Source organism: Passer domesticus, chromosome 1, assembly GCF_036417665.1.
Source record: "Passer domesticus isolate bPasDom1 chromosome 1, bPasDom1.hap1, whole genome shotgun sequence".
NCBI lineage: Eukaryota > Metazoa > Chordata > Aves > Passeriformes > Passeridae > Passer > Passer domesticus.
In genome coordinates, this window is record NC_087474.1 from 51,668,819 (window position 1) to 51,675,416 (window position 6,598).

The window sequence follows — 6,598 nt, forward strand, 5'->3', positions numbered from 1 at the left end:
AGTCCCACCCAAGCTTCTGACTTAGTTGTCTTTCCTGGTTCCTGGGGTCTTCTCTAAGAAAGCCACTACATAAAATTATTAATAGCACTGCAGAATTGTGAAGCTGTTCACATTGGTGTGGCCATCAGCAGCTAAGCACAGGCACACAAAGACCTGCCAGGTATGTAGAGAGTTTTTTTCACTCATGCCTAGTGCATTAGAAGTTCAAAGGCCAAAATAATGACACTTTTGTATCTGTCAGAAACAGCCAAGAAAAAAGGGCCATAAGCAGATCTTACATATGCTTTTTTATTCATAGTGCATATGTTCAGACACCAGGGTTTCTTTACTTTCTTAGAAAAGCTGCTTCAGGATTAAAAAATTTTACATAATCTCAATCTCCATTATTTTTATTGATGTATTTTCATTTTTCATAATTTTGCAACACATACAAGTTAAATTGAGTATCTTGCATCTAAAAATCTTCATGTTATCACTTTATGTCCCTTGAAAGAGCACTATGCTATACAAAATGGCTGCTTTCAACATTAAATATTTTAAAAGAATTATTCTCCAAAATGTCTTTGGTATTTAAAAATATTTTTCTCTTTTGTAAACTGCCTGACATTTAAACACCATTTCTCAGGTGAAGAAAGTAGGTATTATCACTGCTGCAGGTTTAGGTGAGTTGCAGGATGGGTGGGTGCAGAGGAGAAGAGAATGAGACGTTTAGGAGTGTGGCCACAGTTCTCTTCACAAAGAAAAGCAAGGCACAACTTCCCAAGGGTATTTTCTGGGAATCGCAGCAAGGAACCTCAGAGAAAGAAGAAACAATTCTTATCTGATTTGCTCTGCTTGTGTTTGTGCAAAAGTAGAATGCAATATGGAGATTGTTTACCCAAAGTGAGGATGTTTTGTTTCCTTGGCCTCTCGTGTTGGGCCAAGCGTGTTTGTGTCAGGACTGTCAGCTGACAGTCACGAGATTCTGTGCAGTTGTGTGCAGAGTTGAATGCTTGGCAGATTCAGTTTAGATGTAATGTAATATAGTGTAATATAATATAGAATAATATAGCATAATAAAGTAATTAATTAGCCTTCTGATGAGGTGGAGTCAGATGCATCATTCTCTCCTCCTCGTCGGGGGCGAAAATATCCACTATATAGGAGAGTCTTCATTTTTTACTGCAAACCAGTAAGGTGGCACCATCCCCGTGGAGCTTAATGTCCTCCACGACAGGTACCTGGGCAGCACCCAGTGTTGCTTAACCCCCAACACTTACCTTTGAACAGTCCACCAGATGGTTATTTCACCGACAGCTCACGCTCATCTGTTGTGTGTTTATAAGTGCCAGAAACACAACCCTCTAAAGCTCTGAGCCACGCCAAGTCAAAACAATCTTCTTAAAATGAAAGGGGGAGGAAGTATTTCCTTGTCATCTCGTTTTTGGTAAGTGCTTTTGTTAAATTGATATTTCATAGAAATTAGTGATGGGCAGAAAATTTGTGCACTTGGAACTTAAACGCCTGCAGGGGCCATCAAATCATGTGCTAAATTAGGGCTACAATCAGTTGAAAAAGTCTCTAATAGATACAGAGGTACAGATAAGGATGGTTCCATGGGCCAGTATTGGGAAAGAAAACTGATGGGGAGGAGACTGTCCAAAATGCTGAGAGACTTTATTTCTCCTTCAAACCAAGGCTGCTGTTTCTTTATTATGAACACCATCCTGCAAGGCAAATGTTCCAAGGTATATTGAGCATATTCATTATCACTGCTGTCCTCTCTCAATTTCTCCCAGGTAGTTATTTTGGGGAGAGAAGGAGATGGCACTTCAGAAAAAAGAGCACATTAATACTTGTGGGATGGAAAATGTCATGAAAACTGCTCATCAGGGGTGTTAAAATAAAGCTGTGGATAACCTTGGATCCAAAACTAAAGTTTGCTCCTTATAACATATAGCAAAATAAAATAAAAGTACTATTTTTAATGTTTTCCAATTAAACATGTACACATCTAGAGCTGATTTGTTGCAGAAATCCAAAAATAACCTGCATAATATTGTTCTAAAAGTATCTAACTTCTCAAGCTGGCGAAAGATATCCAATAACTAGAAAATATTTGCCCAATCCTTAGAAAAAAACCCCATGTAATCCCTTTGAACTTCTCAAGGCTGAAGTGACACTGCCCCCAAAAGTGTTAAAGCCTAAATAAGCTTCATGATTTAAATGTCAAATGTACAGATGACACATTTCTAGATACTTTGTGGTTCAGTAAGTTCTTTTGGCCCAACCAATTCATCTTGAATTCAGCCATATTAATTGCAGCACAAACACTTGCATGTTTACCCTTTGCTTTTCAAGATCAAAGCAATATGTAACACAAGACTTCATGAACCAGTCACAGAAGTGAATTTGTGCATAACAGGTGAACCCATTTCTCTTCAGCCTTTGAGGAAACAGTGAAAACTGTTTTTCCACTTTCTATAGGGTTGTCTCTTTCAACTAAAGACAGAAACATCTTAGCTTGGGAATAAATTTCAGAGCAAAAAGATGGACTTGCGAATTTCTGTCCGGATGACAGACATTTCTCTTCAGTTTTCGCCTCCAAAATAAAGCTTGCTATGGAATACCAAGCAAATGGAGTTCCAAGAAAACCATCTAGGCCCTGCCTTCATGTCCTACCCTACTAAACCATAATTACACCTGCATCTTCCTATTTAAAGTGTCACTGTAATTCTCACTGTAGGGTGTTTTTTGTGCTTATTGGACTCCATCTAAAATGTTTTCTAAAAAACACAAAGGTTTTTAAGTTCTCTGAAAAATAGCCAGAAAATGGTAAATTATTGTTTTCAATTGAAGTCCAACGTATCAACATTTTGTGTGTAAATGTGAGCATGTGCATTCCTCAACCTATTAACTTATGTTATTAATCTAGGCATGCAATGCCATGGCAACTGGCTGTGGGAACAACTTTGTTCACCAGTAAAACAAGAATGTGTGTGCACATACATGAACACATGCATTTAACACTGATGACTGTGTCACCACTAACGGTATACAGGAGTAAGAAAATCAAGTTCTTATTATTTATTTAAAATAATACAGAATTATACAAGACATATGAAACCAGTCAATTCCAAAGTGTATGGTGTTGGTCATTTCTTCCAATAAAAGACCCTGTAAAAGTCTCACATTCCCTCTTCAGCAGCACAACACATTTCTGGGTAGGAGTAAAATGTGTCATGTAGTGTTTTACTTGGTGACTGATGCTCTCTGAAGGGGACTTCCATCAGTTCACATGGAGTTACTATGTATTTCTAATTGCCTCTATGCCAAGGCAGAGGTTATCAGGAAAACAGCCAGAGAAAGGCGTGAAGGAAGCATCTGTGCTGTTCTCCGGAGTCTGGAATTTGGTTTCTGTATAAATATAATCAGTGGGAACGTTGCCATTCTTTCATGCAAAGCAGAGAGGGATTTCTCCTGCCTTCTCTGCCATAAAGCTGGAGTGAGCTTGCTTTTCAGCCATCAGCAGCACATGGAGGCTCACATACCTGCAAAGTGTCTGCATGCTTTAGAGCTGCCACCTACAATTTCATGGCCTGTACTCTCAGCCTTCACTCTTGCTGAGAAAGTTGTGGCCCCCACGGAGGCTGAATGAAAAGGGTAAAGACAAGATCATTCAGCAATGTCCTCTGAAAACCAAGGATTTTCATATTGCAGATAATTTTTTATCAAAATACCAGGTTCATTTCCATCTTTCTCTCCTGAGAATGATCAGAATACCCATAAAAAGCACATTTTCAAGCATTTTGCCACTGGAAACAAGAAGTCTTCAATTCCCCCTGGACCAGTGAGACACCAAATTTTTTTAACTCATGACATCATGGGCTGCATTCAGAATATCCGCCTTGAAGACCAAACTTTATATTCTGTTATCATGTTTAAAGCTCATTAAGTCAAAATTTCAATTTTGTAGATTCAGGGACTCTTAGTAAAGGATTTTGAAGATGTTTTTCCCATTCTGCCTCTCCTTTCATCGCTCATACCACACAAAAGGCAAGAAAAATGCATGGGTGAGGGAAAGAGGCTGAGATGAGGAATGGGGAAGATTCTGCACATCCATTTCTTGCATAGGGATGAAAAGCAAAGAATTTCTTTCATTTGAGATTACTGTTAAATACATACAACTGCTTTGACTATTTAATTTCTGTGCAAGGAACAACTGGAACTGGGAGGGAAAAAAAAAGCTTAACAAAAGCTGATGAAGAATGATTTATGTCTGAGAGAAAAGCTGTGATATAAAACCTTTTTTCTGTCTGTTCCTACCGAGGCTGTTAAGACCATGAGCTGCAGGTGCCAGGCTGCATCCTTACAACCTGAACAAACAAACAGTGTGTCCTGGCAGAGGTCACTGGGACTGTGGAGGGAGATTGGGATAGCTGCTTGTTCCCCTGGGGCAGCTCCAGATGCCAGTCTGAGGCCTTGGGGGCTCTGGTGTCTGCTACTAAACCCTGCTGGTTGTTACCAGACAGTGACTCACAGACTAAAGGAGAGCAGAAGTCCAGCTTTATGCTCTGGAATCGCACACCCTGGCCAAGTGGTTTCCCTAACTGTGCCTGCATGGGCCTGACACTCAGCAGACACATGTTGGACCATATAAGCTCTTGAGTTACATCCAGCTCATTTTCTGAGAATGCACTCAGACACATCTCAACATCCATGTGTTTAACCACTGGCACTATTTTGGTGCATAAACATGAGTTCTCATTAGCAGGGAAGCCGCCCATGCAGAATTTATGAAGAGAAAAGTGATGTGCAGACTGTGACAGATAAGAGCACATTTTACATGAAAAGCATTGCAGGGACAGAACTGGTGAGAAGGCGACTGAGAGGCCATACACACTTCTCCAAGCTGGCTGCTGTCACATGCTCTGTATTTATAGCAGGTTATTTTGGTGGCACAGGCTTTCATTTTGCATGATGCATAAGGCTTGAAGGGTTGGACTGTGCATGAATACATATCCACATAGAGGCAGGCAATGAATATACCAAGCAAGGTATCTTTGTTCTGAGTGCATTTGCAAAGCTGTGCTTCATTTCACCAGTTTTACAGTATAACAAATGAGAGCTGACAGCAGTTCTCAGCAGCCCACCTTCCAACCAGAAATGAGGCAATAATGTATTTCAGGTACTTTAAAAGGAAAATATTGTCTCTTAGTAGTGACTGTACACTCAAAGATGAGTGCCACTTTGAGTCACCAGATAAAAGGAATTATGAGACATTTGCAGGGGGTGGGTTTTTTCTGGAAATGAGACTTGTCAAGGTATTAAGCAGTACACCTGGCAGCAGCTGACTGCTGGATTAGGTCCTAAAAAAGATGGTAATTTTAGAGTGTCTTTGTCATGGTTTGAACTAAGAATTGCTGTGAAACCAGGTGTCCAGAAATACCAGCTGGGAGAGAAGAAGGAGGAAGAAATTGTGCATCAGGTCCAGTATAAGCCAATAGTGTCAGGCTTTAAAACAAGGATGCAATTTAGAGTGAAGGCAGACTCAACCTTGTAAAATATCAGAACTGGTGCTGTATTTATCTAAGTGGAATTCATTGCAGATTCAGAGAAATGCAGAAAGCTTTGTAAATATGACACTGGACTAGGACTTGGGCTAAGACAGTTCTTGGCCTGTAGATTTTCTGTGTGTACTTAGACAAGCCAGACATGAGCGCTGTCTCTCTCTCTCTCTCTCTCTCTCTCAAAACCACCACTGTACAACAAGGATGTCTCTTTCCTGTTACAATTTTTAGGTAAGGGGACAGGGATTTTTGCACACATTGGAACTAAAGTCCCAGGGAGAAGGAGCCAGGAGAGAACAACTGGCAGGTCTGTGTTTACATGACTGGGGTTGAGGAAAAGGAGCTTGACGCTACACTGAATATAAGTGACATGGCTTCCAGGAAAAGGGGGAGTCTTGCCAGAGCTGTATTTAAACAGGTGGTTTAAAAACACCATCTGTGATTTCAACTGCTAGTGCTGAACCAGAATGAACTGCTTTTGGGGAGGAGTAGATGTAGATGAGTCTCTGGGACTATGATAGCAAAGATGGGCCAAGGTGCTTTTAGATTTTGTTCTCCATATCCATTGTGTTTTGGTGCTGAGTCATTAACTGTGGCACAGGGGAAGGCAGCAATAGTAACATGTTGTCATAGCACCCATCATGGCAAAACTGGTGGTCCAAAGATATAAATCAGGTGGAGTTTGACAGAGGAAGTCACACAGTTATTAGTCAAAGTAGCACAGTTGTGGGATGAGAAAAAACAAGACAAACTTCTGAACGCCAAACTTCATGGCATATGCCACCCCATCAGAGTCCTCAGGGCTGTTAATATTATACAGATTTATGGCTACACACAGACTGCAGCTTTACAGCCACAACAGCAAAATCTAGGACAGCTGGTCAGAACTGTTGGTTTGCATGACCAAGGACCCGGCCATGTCTTTAAAAGGACATGGCCCAAATTGGTGGAAATTATCAGCTTTGGATACAGAGGCATTGGCTTCTATAACAGGAAATCTTGCACTGGAGATGAGGATGGGGGAGGAGAGGGTCTATTGAAGCAAATAA